Source organism: Quercus suber, unplaced genomic scaffold (assembly GCF_002906115.3).
Source record: "Quercus suber isolate HL8 unplaced genomic scaffold, Cork oak 2.0 scaffold_144, whole genome shotgun sequence".
Classification (NCBI taxonomy): domain Eukaryota; kingdom Viridiplantae; phylum Streptophyta; class Magnoliopsida; order Fagales; family Fagaceae; genus Quercus; species Quercus suber.
In genome coordinates, this window is record NW_027069605.1 from 264,879 (window position 1) to 282,285 (window position 17,407).

Sequence of the window (17,407 nt, forward strand, 5' to 3'; positions counted from 1 at the left end):
TTGGTGGTGTTAAAGAAGGGAGATGTCTCAACACTAATGCCTTCCCTGCTGACATGAGGTGTTTGACCACCATTATGATGTACAAGTTGTATCCTATCAGAAAGATGACCACTCTTACTAATTCCAGAGCTATATTCCTTATGGAGTTCAAGGAGAAAGTCATCATTGACATCAGCTTACGCATATTTGACACTATTATGGAAGAGACTAAAACCACTGCTAGGCCCAAGCTGGTCTTTCCTGGCCTCTTCATAAGGATCTTCAGAGCAAAGGGTGTTAGAATTCCTCAAGATATCAGTCACATGACTCCCTTGTCAGCAATAAACAAATTCACCATCACAAGGATACAAAGTCATCTTCCAGGTGATGGAGAGGAGGGTGTCCATGAAGAAGGTGTTCATATGGAAACTGAAGCTGAGACTGCAGGACAGACTTCCACACCAAGAAGCAGAACCAAGAGAAGTAAGACTTCCACTTCATTAGCTGCACCTCCTGATGCATTTCAGATCATCCTAGAGAGACTTGATGGACTCAGAGAGGTTCAAGATCAGCATACTGAAAGGATGACGGCAATGCAAGATCAGCTTGATGTTCTTTCAGCAAAGTTTGACAGCATCTACACCAACAAGGAGTAGTGACCCTTTGGCCATTCTGGTCAAAAAGGGGAGAATTTTTGGGGCAGCTCTTGAGGGGGAGTGCTTGTTTGAGGGGGAGTTTCATTACTATACATTGTTTTGTTTATAGTATTGTTACTATGCTTGGATATCTTCTGTTGTTATAGGTTTGATACACTATGGTTTTAGTGTGGTTTTAACTCATAACTCTTGAATGATTGTGGTTCTTTGGTATTGGTTTATATATTGATGATGTTTATTCAGTTATCAGTTAGTTGTTGGTTTATGTGTTTTGTACCCATGTTGCTCATGTAAGCTTTAAGGGTTTGGTTTCATGCACTCTTGTAAGCTTTTGTGGTTTGTGCCATGCTTTATGCAGCCTTTGTGCTTTGTTAAATTAGTACTTCTAACCTAATGCTATGCATTCTTTGTGAAGTACTGTCACTCTTGTGCCCATGTAGGATTTTTCCTAGATGCACATACTTCATGTACTGTGCATTGGTTGAGTGTTGGTTATTCAAGTGATTTACCTTGTGTTTGTTAACTTGAATGTTCGAATGTTCATTCCAAGTGTGAATGAGCATTGTGATCACTTGGGTATAGTGATTGCATGTTTTGGCCTTGCCATGGTTTATTGCTTTACTCCATTGTGCATGATTGCATTGTGCTTGCTCCATATGCATTACAAGTTTCTGTATACAATGAACTTATTGTGTTATTGTGTTTCAGGAGATACTTGCTCTTATGGTTCAAAAGCTTCACAGATTCTAAAGTTAGGTGTGAGTGAGTTTTCCAACTGTTCCCAACTCACGCGTTAAGTCTAGAGTTTGTTTTAGGGTTTTGTCACGGAATAGCCAAAGGGGGAGATTGTAAGGTTGAAATTTATCAACCATCTTGTTGGCTTTATTCCGTGCCAATTTGCTTGTAATTTAGCACTTAGTAACCCTGTATTTAAGTGAGATTGTTGCAAGGGTAGTGTGTAAGAAGATGTGAAGAAAAGCTCAAGTATATGCAAAGAAGCAGAGCTTCGCGGCTAGGACTCGCGGGTGGCTCGCGGCTACAAGCCGCCAAATGCAGGCACGTGAGATGCACACAGGGAAGCTGAAGGGTCGCGCCAGCTGTCACACTACATGACAAAAGTCCCAGGCTGGCCAGGCCATTACGTCGCGACTTGAACTCGTGACTTGGACAAGCCGCGAGACCAAGCCACCAATTTACCCTGTTTGGCAAAAACTGTCTCTTCGTATTCCTTTCTCAACCTACTATATATAGACCTTTATACCCAGAGATAATATTTGTGAGAGAAACCCTAGAGAAAAATAAGATTGCCTCATCCCCAATCTTTACCTTAGAGACTCTATAAATTCCTCTACTCTCTTCCTCTCCATTGTTACATCCTTGAGAGGCCATTGACCAAATCCTTATTTCACCACACCCACGTCTGTGAGAAGGTTCATTTGGTGCTAAGGGAAGTAGTTTGGAAGGAGCCAATATACATTGGTTAATGCTATGGTCTAGTAGCGGAATCCGAGAAGATAAAGAAGAAATAGGTTCGGCGTAACGTCGTTGGAGCAAGAAGCTTGGAGGGTTTAGGTACTTGGGTAGATTAGGCTTGGAGGGTCTTCTATTGTTCATGTATCCCAACTATATTCTTTAGTGGATTATTTACCGCTTGGAGGGCGGGGAAGAGGTTTTACGCCGAGGGCTTTGATTTCCTCTTCGATAACACATTGCATATTGTCCGTGTGTTTACATCTTCCTTCCTTTATCTTTGCCTTATATTTACTACTGTGGATGTGTTTATATTTGGCTTAGATTAGTTATCAATTCTATGATTGGCTTATATTCATATTTCGCACATTAATTGTTTGATTATAAGTTTGAATTGATATTTTATAATTTGGGGTCCAAACGTTCAAGGGTGTTTTATACACATTTTGAACTTTCACTTACTTATTAGCAGGTCTTAGATTTCCCCTTAATTCTTTCTGTAAAGGCCTCTTCCATAGGTTGGGTATTAGACCAAACCAGCTCAACCTTAATGGATGAAGGACGATAGTAGCCATGCAAGTGCTATGGCGTGAAGTGTTTAAGGGGAACTATCCAATCACAGTGAACGAGTTCCTCTTTTGTTATAAATCCTCAAAAATTAAACAATCTACTGGTTTTTATAGTTCTCGTCTAAGGGCTTCCAATTTAGTTTGATTAGGGGTCGTAGTTTTTCTGATAGGTCATGGAACAAAGAGTTTTTTTCTTTACTTCTAGAAATTGGGCTAGGGACCCAAGTAATGTAAATAATTCCCCATTTTCCTCCTTTTACTAGTGCCCTAGGTCGTTTTCATCCTGAGGGTATGTCTTTCATCCTCTACTTCGTCTTTTCTATTCATTTCTTTCTCCATCTAACCATGTCTTTTATTTGTGCAGCCATTACTCATCCACATTTGGACAAGTTTTACTTGGAGCATATTGATAGAGCTCATTCCCATCCTAAGAGGTCCTTCCATAGTTTGGTGACCTTTTGTCGTCTTGCTGTCTAGGGGCTTAGTTGTGAGCCCACTGAGGAGAATCTTGCACACGAGGAGACTACTCGTCGAAGTAAGTGTCATCCATCATCTTCTTCTTCTTCTTTTTTAACCTTTATCTTTCCTCATCACAAGGTTATCCACCATGAAGGAGAATAAAGGGAAGAATGTGGAAGAGGATAAAGATGTCCAGATTCAGGACGAGCCAACTCACTTGGCCGTCTAGAAGTCTGTCATCTAGGCTATTGCTAGGAAGAGGAAAAGCATTTCAAGTAGTATAGACCTTGGCAACCTTCCAAGACGCTAAGGTCTTAAGAAGCAAAATCTGGCAAGACCCCTCCTCCTAAAGTTTCAAAGCCTCCAGACATGACGGTAGACCTAGATGACCCAGCAGTGAACCTTGTGCCCATTTAAGCTTCTCCTTCAATCGTCTATTCTAAAAATCCTACTCCCCCTACAGCCAAAGTCCCTTATAGAGTTCATCCTTTAGTTCTAGCCAAACATCCTCCTAACTTGATGCTAGACAAAGATTATGCATGGAAGACGTTTAAAAGGATCATCTTTGACGAAGAGATGAGTGCATGTTACAACATGTCTGTGAAAGACTTTGAATGCTTTGCCATCCATGATTTTTTCAAGGTATGTAGTTTTCTTATTATTCTTATTTTAGGGAAAATTTCTAACTCTCCTTCGTCCATCTGTTTTTCAGGCCATGACAAAGTTCTACACTGCATCCAGCCAAGCCAAGGAGCTCTATGACGAGGCTAAGGTCGCTAAGACGAAGAACAAATAACTAAAGGACGAGTTCCTATTGAAGAAGGGGGAAGTGATCAGGCTGATTGAGGAGCTTACTTGTCTTTAGGGAATAGAGTAGGAACTAAGGAACCAGGTGGAAAAGCTCAAGGCAAACTCCATTGAGAAGGAGACTCATATAAATCACCTTGAGGTGAAATGTCAAGGGTTCACTTCGTCCTGGGAGAAGGCTAAGAAGGAAGCCATTGCAACATTCATGAAGTCAAATGATTTCACCAATCGTCTAGACCAACATTATGCTGCTAGCTATGAAAACTTTCGCTCTAATGCCAAGGAGGGCCACCCTGAGATGGACTTTGACTCCTTCCAAGTTCCTACTACAGTAGAAAGTTTTCTACTTCAGACGTGCTCCCAAGACATCAATGTCATGGACAATGCCTTAACAGAGCCTATTAAGGACGCCGCTGAGCCAGCCAATGATGACCCATAACCTGGGGACAATGCCCCTAGTGGTTTATCTTAGTAATCTTCATTTCTTTTAGAAAAAAAATTATTTATTTTATTTCATTGGGAATGCTCGTTGTTTTGGGCTTTATTTAAAATTTATTTAAGTACAATTTTCTCATCCAAGTGTATGGACATATAACAGATACAATAGCCTTTATTGGCTTAAACAGTATAAGGGTTTTTAAACAATGGTCGTCTACCCTTTTTTTTTACATTTTTATGAATGAATATCTACTTCCATCTTCATTCCTTATTCACTGTTGAACATATTATATTTTGTGTATGAATTACATCGTCCATGTTATATCCTATGGTTTTAAGTGTGGTCTGTCCACCTATGAAGGCATTTAGCTCATCCATGTTAGGATAACTTTTTTATGCTCAACATTCTACCATTCATTATAGTATACAAGTGTAATTCGTCTATGAATGGAATTTCCACTGCCAGCTTTCTTCATCTATAGGTTTGACTTATAGCTCGCATAAATCTTCTTCTATAAGCTAGACGGTTCATTTTCATCTTTGGGCAAGACGTTTCCAGCATTTACTCGTCCAAAGATTGGATTGTTTAGCTAGTCACATTCATCCAAGGATTTTGAATATTCTTGCATGCACACTTTAACTCGTCCATTAGTTAGATGAATATACCTTAGGTTTATTTTACTTTGCCTTTACCTTATTTAAGGAAAGCTTATGGATGTTACATCCATGCATCCAGAGATTTTGCTCATCTTAGACCTTCAGCCTTCTTGTGGATTAGTTTTAATGAGAACTTCAACAACATGAAAATTGGAAATTCACACAACATTATATACATTGGAAATCCAAACTGTATTTACACAACATAAATATCATCCACAAGCATGGCACATGCTTATAAGCTAGTGCCATTAAGGAATTGAAAATACTTATGTACAAACGGACTAAGTCCATGGCTTTGTCCATCATGACTCTGTCCATAAACAGTGCACAAGCTGGAAGCTAGTGCACTTTAAGGAATTAAAATAATAAAAACCATGTAATGCTAGCAACAAACACAAATAAACATAAGAAAAGTAACATATAACTTAAACTTCATCCATAATGATACTTGTCTAGGATGATGCTCGTCCAGGCTGATATTTCACTAATAATATCTTCTTAAATGCTCAACATTTCAAGGGTGCTCTAATTTTCATCCATCTAGGACTTCTAAGTAGTATGATCCCTGCCTTTTGCAATTAATAATCCTGTAGGGTCCTTCCCAATTAGGCCCCAGTTTTCCGCAAGCCAGATTTTTGGTTGCTAAAAAGATCCTTTTTAGGACGAGTTCCCCAATGTTGAAGCGCCTGAGTTTCACAATTGTATCATATTGTCTGGCCATGAGGTTTTTATACCTCGATGTTCTTTGTTCTGCATCTATCCTCACCTTGTCTATCAAATTAAGATTGAGACGAAGTTGTTCTTCATTTTCCTTATCCTTGTACTTCATCACCCTGTGGTTAGCCATATGTAGTTCTGCAGGTATGACTGCTTCACTTTTATAGGCTAGTTTAAAAGGAGTTTCCCCTGCGGGGATCCTCACATTCATCCTATAGGCCCATAGAACATCTAGTAGCTCGTCTGGTTATACTCCCTTTGCCCCCTCAAGCCAAGTCTTTATGATCTTTAATAAGGATCAGTTGCGGCTTTAGCTTGCCCATTTGCTTGTGGGTGGGAGGGTGAGAAATATTGATTCTTTATTCCAAGTTGCTCACAAAAATCTCTGAAAGGTGTGTTATTAAACTGCCTTCTATTATCTGACACTAGTACCTGAGGAACCCTAAATCGGCAAACGATGCTCTTCCAAACGAAGATTTTTTACATTCTGCTGTGTAATCTTTGCTAAATGTTCAACTTCCACCAATTTAGTGAAGTAATCAATCTCCACTACTAAAAACTTCATCTGCCATGTTCATATTAGAAAATGACCTAAAATATCCAATCCCCATTATGCAAAGGGCCATAGAGCCATCATCGAGGTGAGGTACTCTGTTGGTTGCCTAAGGATATTGTTGAAACGTTGACACTAATCACACACCTTAACATAGGCCTTAGCATCTACCTAAATGATCAGCCAGTAATAGCTTTCACGGATGACCTTATGGACAAGAGCTCTTACTCCTGAATGGTTTCTGCATGCCCCTTTATGAACTTCCTTCAATATGTAGTTTGATTCGTCTGGAGCTAAACACCTTAAGTAAGGCTAAGATAAGCCTCTTTTATATAGCATCTCGTCTATAAGGATATACTTAGTTGCTCTGATTCTTAGCTTTCTGGCTTCATTCTTTTCTTTTAGAAGCCTTCCACTCTAAGGTAAAGCCACTATTAGGGTCGTCCAATTTTCTTCTCCTTTTATCTGTTGTACCTCTGGAAGATCTATGTTTAACATGTATTGGACTTCATCAAGCTCGTCCACTAACCCATCTGTCGATGCTGCCTTTGCTAAGGCATCTGCTTTCATGTTTTCATCCCTAGGAACTTGAAGAAAACTTGCTTCCCTAAATTTCCTAATAAGTTGCTTCACCTTACTGAGATACTTCTTCATCCATTCTTTCTTAGCTTCACATGTTCCATTCACTTGACCCGTGATCAACTGAGAGTCTCTTTGGACAACTATTAACTCTGCCCTTAAGGACTTAGCCAATTCTAACCCTTTAAGGAGAGCTTCATATTCAACTTCATTGTTGGTTTTCTGGTACTGTAAACGAGCTGCATATTTTAACTTATCTCCTTCTGGAGATTTCAATATAACTCCTATAACTCCTACATATTATATGGACGAACCATCTATATAAACGACCCACTTCTTAGCTTCATCCACCTTGTCTAGATCAACATGGTTTGGAGTGAACTCTGCAATGAAATGTGCCAAAACTTAAGCCTTTATCGCACTTCTTGGTTGATACCTATTATCAAACTCACTAATCTCTATAGCCCATTGGATTAGTCATCCTGTGGCTTTCAACTTGTTCATTGCCTTCTTGAATGGATGATCTGTCAAGACATTGATGACATGAGTCTGGAAGTAATGCCTTAGCTTCCTAGAAGTTGTTATCTGTGCAAAGGCTAGCTTCTCCATCATAGGATATCATCCCTCTACTCCCTTTAGCGTTTGGCTTGTATAATAAACATGCTTCTGTATCTTCTCTTCTTTTCTGATTAATGCTGAACTCACTGCATGAGGGGATACTTCTAAATATAAATATAATTCCTTACCTTGTATAGACAAGCTTAGCAGAGAAGTTGTGGTAAGATAGGCCTTATGGTCTTGGAAGGCCTTCTGACACTTATCCGTCCATTTAAACGCCTTCTTAAGAACTTTGAAAAATGGTAAATATTTGTCAGTAACTTTCGAAACAAACCTGTGAAGGGTTGCAACTTGCCTAGTGAGAGACTGAACTTCCTTGATGTTTCTTGGTGGCTCCATGTCCAATATTGCTTAGATCTTATTAGGATTTGCTTCGATTCCCCTATGAGAAACTATAAATCCTAGGAATTTCCCTGACGAAACCCTAAAGGTACACTTGCTTGGATTCAGCTTCATGTTATATCATCTAAGCATGTCATAAGTCTCTTGAAGGTCGTCTAGGTTTCTTCTCGTCCAAGATTTTCACCAACATGTCATCCACATACACTTCTACATTTCGTCCTATTTATAGATGAAACATATAATTGACCAACCTTTGATAAGTTGCCCTCATGTTCTTCAGACCAAAAGGCATTACTTTGTAGCAAAACAGGCCTTGATTGGTAATGAAAGATGTCTTCTCTTGATCTGCCTTGTCCATCCTTATTTGGTTATAACCTGAAAAGGCATCCACGAAGATTAGCAATTGATAACCCGCTGTTGAGTCTACTAGCTGATCAATACATGGCAATGGATAGCTATCCTTGAGGCAAGCCTTGTTTAAATCGATGAAGTCTACACGTATCCTCCATTTACCATTAGCCTTCTTGACCATCACCACATTAGCTAACCAATCTAAGTAATAAACTTTCTGAATAAACTCTGTTGTGGTTAACTTCTAGACCTCTTTCTGGATAGCATTATCTCGTTCAAGAGCAAAGACCCTTTTCTTCTGATAGACAGGCTTGGAAGAAGGATACACATTCAAACAATGGGTAATAACACTTAGGTCAATACCCGACATGTCTTTATGACTCCATGCAAAAACATCAATGCTTTTACTTAAGAACTGGATAAGGTTTTACTTCGTCTTCTCTTCCATGCTTGTTCCAATTTTAGTAAACCTTTCAGGGTTACTTTCATCCAGAGGAATGTCTTCCAGTACTTCAGTGGGTTCTACAGCAACCCTTCTTTCTTCTATGTTCATTGTTTGCAAATGCTCGTCCATAGCCAACATTACTAAGTAGCATTCTCTAGCTGCTAACTAATCTCCTTCCACTTGTCATATTCCGTAATCTATTGGAAACTTAACATATAGGTGGTAGGTTGATATAACTGCCTTTCAATTATTCAAAGTTAGTCGTCCAATTATGGCATTGTAAAAAGACAAACAATCTACGACGAGGAAATTTACTTCTTTAGCTATCTGCTGTAGATACGTCCCTACCACGATGGGTAGAGTAATAGTGCCCACTGGTTGTATCTTTATTCTTTCGAAACCAACTAAGAGTGAGCTCACTAGACGAAGTTGATCTCTTCCAAACCTCATCTGCTAGAAAGCGGGATAATATAGGATATCTGCTGAACTCCCATTATCTATCAGCACCCTTCTAGTCGTGTAGTCTGCAATGAGCAAAATTATGACAATTGCATCATCATGTGGATGATGGACCCTTCCAGCATCTTCGTCCGTGAAGGTGATAACCTGCTTATCTGCCCCCTTCGTCCTTGCTGGTCATCTAAAGAGTTGGAAATTCTGTACCACCTTCAAGTAGGTCTTCCTTGACTTGGAAGATTATTCTACTAAAGTTCCTCCTACAATAACTCTTATTTCTCTAAGTGGAGGCCGTGATGGCTCTTTTATCTTTCCCTTTAACTTCTTGTCCTTATGATCTCGTCCAAGAAAATTCCTCAACTTTCCTTGCCTAATAAGATTCTCAATCTTCTGCTTCAAATCATAGCATTCATCTGTGTCATGCTCGTGATCTCTATGGAAGCAGCAGTATTTGTTCTTATTGCACTTATTAGGATCTCCTTTCATCTTCTCTAGCCACTTCAAGGATGGGTCATCCTTGATTTACACTTGATCAAGTGGAACGTTCAAGGGCGTGTAATGCTGACTTCTTCCTAAAGAAGAACCTACCTTCCTGTTGTCTTTCTCCTTTCTCTCCCGTTCGGGCCTTCTTTAAACAAAGGCCTTGTTCAGAATGACGTGGGAGCTTCGCTTGCATTCACTTTGCTCTCTTCCTCTTCTTGGTAATGATCGCATCTTCTACATTCATGAAGTTTTGGGGCTGAATGGGTGAGTTCAGCCATGGTCTATGTTTCTTAATCATAGAACTTGTGGATGAATAAATCTAAACTAACTCCATTGTGGAAGGCTACTAACAGCAACTTATCATCCATCTCATCCATCGTCAAAACTTCCCTGTTGAAACGGGTGATAAGGATTGCAAACTTTCATTATCTCCTTGCTCTATAGTCAGTAGGCTGGATGAGGAGCACTTATGCCTTTGACCTCCAATGAAGTTATTGACAAATAACTTACTCAACTCCTTGAAAGAACTAATGGTGTTTGGAGGTATCTTACTAAACCACACTCGTGCTGGTCTCTTAAGGGTGGTTACGAAAGCCCTACACATAATCTCGTCTGGAACTCCTTGAAGGTGCATTGTGGTCTTGAAGGTAGCAATGTGATCACATGGGTCACGCGTTCCATCATAAGAGTCCAACGTAGGCATCTTAAACTTAGAAGGCAGGGGATGACTATTAATGGACGTTATGAAAGAGGAATCAGTTTGATGAACTAAATCATTTACATGATTCATCCTTCTCATATTTTCCCTCATCTTGTCCATGGCTCTCCTTATTTGATCCCTTTCCTTTTCCAAGTGTGGCACCTTATGTGAAGCGGTACCCCTTGAGTGATTTTCACGATCAACAATTTCTTTTTCTCTAACTTCTTGACTCTAAGCTTGCCCTTCTACACACCGTTCATGACATTGTCTTTTTTGATTGATCTCCTGAGTTAACTCCTGATTCTGACGGGTTAACTCTGCCATAGCGGCTGCCATAGACTGCATTTGTTGGACGAAAGGTGGTTGTACAGCAGGTGCAGACTGGTGAGCGCAATTAAGGTGGCTGGAAGCGTTTTCACTCTCTTGGTGGCTTGGACTAGTGGCTATTGACCTTGTCCGAACTATACAACCTTTTGTCAAGAAAGATAAATTGCAAAACACAAATTTATCTCCCCACAGATGGCGCCAGCTAATGATACACAAAAAATCAGTAGGCTGAATGCTCCGGGCTTCAATGGGCTTATGGTTGCTTAGAAGGCTTGAAAAGAAAGAAACATAAGATCAAAGGTGACCAGGGTGAACTAGCCAAGAACCCTTTGATGCTTAAGTTAGTTTTCTCTTTAGAACTCAAGAATTCCAACTTTAGGAGTAGTGAAAACTTACCTTCATTTGATATGGCTAAGTCCTTTTATAGTGAGCTTTGAAGTGGTTACTTGTTTAGTAACTTCCTTAACATGGATGGAAGTTAGAAGGTTCAAACTTAACTTCCACAACTGCTATCAGAAGTTAAGAACTTAGTGGGGAGTTGGAGCGATGAATACGGATTTTTCTCATACTTCAAAATAGTAGAACGTGGTCTGAATTGTAAGCTTTTGGATAGAGATTTTCCCTAAGAATTTCTAAGTGTTGGGAGGTCGTCAGGTGCTTCTATGCTGGATGACCTTCTTGCACTTGGACGACCATCTTGTATTGGACAACATTTCTAGACTTTATATATATGGTTCCTACATCATTGAAAAACTAGGTGGCAACTCCTAAAAAACGACCCCTTGCGTCCATAGTATGGCCCAACAAGGTATAGGAAATGTAAAATAGACATTGCTATACCTAGGAAATGTGGCCCAAGCAAAGAGCAGGAAAAGTAAAGGGTACAAGGAGAGGGGAAACCCTAATACATACTCTAGAGAAGAGGCTAAGAGAGAGAGGGAAAGAGAACACCACTCGGGAGGGGCTAGGACCCCTAATTTACTGAACATTGCCCTTTGTGGGCTTGCATCTTCTTGTTTGCATCCTTGCCCTTTTTGCTTGTGCTTAGGAGGTCGCACCCTTACTCCAAGTATCTGTGCACCATGCGTATACATGCAATGACAAAAGAAACAAGCCAACAGGCAAGCAAAGAAACAAATAGAAGAAAAGCATGCTAAAAGACAAGCTAGCAAAAGATGCCAAACGAAGGCAAACAAGCATATTATCAAACAAAGAGGGTGTCTTAGGAGGACAAATGTAGGTTTGAATCAGGTGTCCATAATTCTATGAGATTGGAGCATGGACGACACACAAACTCATGCATGAAAATGTAGGTAAGTGTGCAAAAATGCAAAGAAGCAAAGAAAGTCAAACGGGTGCCACAAAGCAAGCAAGGCAAGCATAACAACATCACACGAAGCAAAGAAAGGGTATGCATCAAGCACACCAACACCACAGAGGTGTGTCTCACGAGTGGCCACATCCAACAAACCACAAGAGGGGTGGATGCAACCATATAAGCAAGTGGCCCCAAAGACCAATAAGCACAAACCCACAGAGGGCACAAAGCATGGCAAGGCCTAGGTCTAGACAGACAAACATGGAGAAAAAGCATAGAAGCAAGCAAACACATACATGCATAAAGGAAATGATCCAAACCCTTTGATATAGGCCTAGGTGTATGGATGTAGGCCTAGACCACAAGATCTAGATCTACACCCTACCTAAAGGGCCAAAACATAAGAAAAAGGGATAACATGAGATTAAAAAAAGAAAGTTTTAGAAGCACATGGCATAGCAACCAACATATAGATCTAGACAAATGAACAAAGCATGGAGCACTCAAAGATATAGATCTAGACATAAGCATGGCAAGGAGCACATAAACAAATAGATCTAAGCGTAAGCATGCTAAAAGGCAACTAGGCACATGGATCTAAGCACAAACATGGAATTTAGGCATATCCTAGCCCAAGAAGGCTATACCAACATCATCAAAGCATTAAAACATGGCAAAAAGTAAGGAGACATGCTAGGAAAGCTATAAAACATGCTAGGAAGCAAGATAAAACAAAGATATACTATGGAAAGCAAATAAGCATGCAATGAACAAAGATAAAGCAAAGGGTGTAGATTGTAGCTAAAAATCTACATCTACACCCTTTAAACCTCAAATCCAAGATCTTGAGACCAAGGAAAGGAAAAAGAGTGCAAGAACACTACCTCTTGATTGTTGAGAAAAGAGAGAAATCAAAGGTTTTTTGATGTGGTTAGGAGAGAATTTAGAGAGGAAAGGAGAGAGAATCTGCCTAGAAAAAGCTCCAAATAGCCCAATTTCCTTTTCTTTTTCTTTTTTATCTAAGGCCTCTAGGGGTATTTATAGGCAAAAACTGACCTTTCAGCTCCTGATGAAGGCCTTTCCGAGCTTGGATTGGTTTGATCATGGTGTCCCTAGAAAGACCTGGATGTGTAGTTTCTAGAAAATTAAAGAACTTGGAAATTCAATGTCGGATCAAAAGTTATGGCATCAGAAAGCGAGTTGATGCGCTTTGCACGATTTTCAAGATATCTCAACCGTTTTAACTCTGATTTTGACCCATGAATAGTCGTTGGAAAAGGAATTCAATAACCTTTACAATGACATTGGTGTCAACCCATTCCAATAGTTGGATCAAAATTAGGATTTTCGGTGACCCTAAGGGTCAACCTTGGGTCAAACTTAGTCAAAGTTGACGAAAGTCACTGAGTAGCTCGAGTTTGATGTAGGAACACGAAAAATATTGTTTTGGAATGATGCTGGCTGGCTTTGACTTTTGGTCAACCCTGGGTTGAACAAGGGCATTTTGGTCAATTTGGCCTAAAAGGGCACTTTGAGTGCTCCAATGCCTAAATGGGTTGTGCCACATCAATCCAAATATTTCCATGAAACCATGGAAGAAAGTTAATAGTTTTTAGGATTTTCGGGTTTTGACATGCAAATCAAGGGTAGACAAAATATGGTATCTATAGGAAGCTAATAAGGGGGATATCTTTGCAACAAAAGGAACATATTTTGGAGGCTAATAACTCAACATCTAGGTTAAATTCCTTCATATGGAGGTTCAGGTGGGAGAAAAAAGGGGGATAAGGTATATATAGAGGTAAAGAGATGTTAAATGTTGTAAAGAGAGAATTCTGAATTAGATGGAATGTAAAGAGGACCTAAGGGAATTAAAAAATGATTGGAGTGTTTAGATAGGTTGGTGTGATGGAGAGATCTGGATAAAGAGAGTACGAAGAGATGGATGATGGAGATTATGGGTGTGCGCACCGTAAGTAAGACCACTAGGCTAGTCTAGGACTCACTTAGGCTGACAACTTATTTGTATAGTAGGCTTGGATTTCCTACACTAGGTCGTTCTCAACAGTGAGACCCAATGAGATCACTTTTCTCTCTTCCGCTGCCTGAATCACTCCTCTCTTTTTTCTCCCTCTCTCTTACTCCTTCACTCTTTTTAGCTTTCTCTCCGTGAACCTTCAACAACCTCTTTTCGTTCCTGTATTCCTCATATTTATAGCTCAAATTTCGTGGAAAGGCTATGATTATCTTTAGGTTTAGTGTAATAGGCGGTCTAATGTTGTCACTCATAAATGGGTGGTTAGGTGGGAGTGGGAGGTGGTGTGAATGGCCTGGGAACTTGTTTTCCCCCTCCTGCAGGTACCCTTAGCAGAGGTGCTGTTTAAGAAATTGCCGAATATGTAAAGGACAGGATGTTTGAACGTTGGTCCTTCATCAATGCTCGGGGAATAGACTTGCCAAACAATGTTGAAGTGGCACAGTTTAGGCCCGCAGCTTGTGTGGCTTTAGGATGGGTTACTGGGCAAAAAGAGATCGGTTCTTATGGGCCATTCATCCATACTGGATTCCCAGGCCCAAATGGGCCCTGTGTTGGAGAAATCTGGTTTTTGTATCTCATACAAAAACACACGCAGCGGAAGCAACAAAAACACATAGATCTACTTTAATCATGAAAGATAAACATGTAACCATGAATTCTAGAATCAAAGAATAGAAAGCGTACCTTGGTGCAGTAAATTTCAAAACCTTGACTTGAGAATACCTTCAATCTTCATCTCAATTCCACATGGTGCCCAAGATGTGTGGTCTCTCAATCAGTCTTTTGTACGTAGATTCTCAAAGAAAAATCCTTCTTCTTCTCCTTGTGGAGAAAAACTGATTTCTTTTTTCTTTTCATCTTACGTTAAAACCATTCTCATAGCTACTTTATTTAATAACACTTATTAAATAATGACTGATTTCTAATTGGGTTAGCCTTTTGGGCCTACCCAATTGGGCTTTAGTTTGTGACTTGAGATGAGACCAAAGGGACCAATAAGACACTAGCTCCAATGGGCCTTGGGCTTTTCCGTCAACTCTTGACAAGTCCAAAGTTACCATTAATTATATTCAATACCACTATAAGAATATAATTGTACTCTAGGCCTTATTTATAAATTATATCCCAAGACTTTATTATACATTCAACCCCTTCATTAAAATATTCGTAGTAATACAAAGTCATTAATATTGACTGCCACTTTGAAGGTTACTACATCTTAATCCTTGAGTACCCAGTTTAATCCTTTATGTTATTCATAATATATTTATGCAATCCAATTTCATAAATATATACTTTAGTAACTCTTTACTAAAGTGGTTGGGCCCAACACTCTGAATATATCAAAGCAACCTACATCTCATGATCAGGTCCATTATTCTCTCAGGATTTAGAGTTGATGTAAATAGAAGTCGTGAGATTTATTATTCAATTGACAGTCTTTAGGAGAATAATAAATCTCACAACGGTCCAGTTCAATATGTCTTAACTCTTAAAACATATTAACATACCAACTAGAAGTCTCCACTTCCATGATCAAGACAAATCATCTTAGTTGATATGTTATAGTCTTCGCAGATGAAATGCCCAATTTCATCACATGCATGCATCTAAGTGCTTAACTGCTTATGTTTGGATATTTAGATGTATTTTGTCATCATTAGAATCATAATCAAACTACATAATGGCGTTGGAGCTGCCTGAATGGGCATGTATTTGTTTCTATTGGAAGATATGCACAAGTTATTTTAACAAGCTTGTCAAGACAGTGATTTAGTAATTTAGACAATAGTCACTTCAAGTAATGATCATGATGTGTTAGCAAATGAAGCTCTAAAGTATATTTTCTAAATGAAAAATGAAAGCATGAAACTAAATGCACTTGCATAGTTGCACGTAGGGGTGTTCGCGGTGCGGTTTAGGCAAAATCATAACTACATTGTACCTCATTTTTGCAGTCATATGTGCGGTGCGGTGCGGTTTAGAGTTAGCAAAAACCATAACCGCACCGCACCTCATTTTTGCTGTCACTTGTGCGGTGCAATGTATAAGATGTGGTTTGAAACTAATATATTTTTCAGATTTTAGGCTTTTCTTGCCTAGCAAAAAACTAATTTTTCCCTTTGTTTTGGGCCAAGTCTTAAAATATTGAGTTAGTTTTTCTTTATTTTGGGTTGGCGTTCTTAATTAACATTTACAAGTGTTATTAATTTTTTTTTTTTTTGAAAACTAGGGTTATTAAACTATTAAATTTTTTTGAGAAATATTAAACTATTAATTAATAATATATTTAATATTAAAAAAATAAATATATTAATATATAGAGAGGGTGCGGTGCGGTTTGTATGGTTGTCTTATTATAAAATTGCAAACTGCACTGTACCATGCGGTGCGATGCATTGTTACTTGCGGTGCGGTGCAGTTATGCCATTTTACAGGCGGTTTTGGTGCGATTTATGCGATTTGTGCAGTTTGTTGAACACTCCTAGTTGCACACTTGCATGCATGATGGTTTTAAAGGATGCATTAATTGGTATTTAGAAGAATATTTTAATTTTATCTAACACAATTAATAAGGTATCGGGTTTGACTTACTTCTAGTAATTTTTTAACTAGAATCTTCTTTTATTTTAACAAGAAACTATCACATCACCTACTAACTAAATAAAATGTGGAGATTAAAACTCACTACTACTTGCCATTGTATATTTAAAATAATAGAAAATGTCTAGTTAAAAAAATACTGAAGGTAAGCCAAACCTTAAGGTCTCTGTTGGTTTTGTCTAATGCAAGCATGCAACTAAAGTTGTAGAAGAAAAAAAAAAGTCAACAACAATGCAATCAGACTTACAAACATCTAAGATTACTTTTAGGGGCATCATGCTTATTATAACAAAATTGACTTTTTATCCAAACAGCAAGTTTAGCAGTAATGTAGGTTAAGAAATAAGATTTCTCCTAACCCAGCTAAATTTACTATGTTCAAGGAAACTACATATAATAGTATTAATAGACTAGTCCACTCGACAATCCTTCTTTATATTGAGGCTATCACCACATGCTTTAACATTAGAGCATTCCCATTAAGGATTGCATATGCTAAAAGATGCTTTTTTATTTTTATTTTTTTTTATAGCATTTATAACCAAAAAACTTATTCCATCAAAGATTGCATATGCTAAAAAATGGCAATATTGCTATAGTATACTCTCATTTTTGAGACTGCATTGTAGCACAATGCTATCATTTTTTTATTAATTTCTTTCTCTCTCTTCTGTGTTTGTCTCCTTCCCAAGTCTCTTCTCTCTCCTCTCTCACTTCTATCACACCATCTCACCCAAGCTTCTTCCTCTCCCTCTCACCATCTCTCTCTCTCTCTCTCTCTCTCTCTCTCTCTCTCTCTCTCTCTCCGATGGATCGTGGTGGTGGTGGATTGTGGATC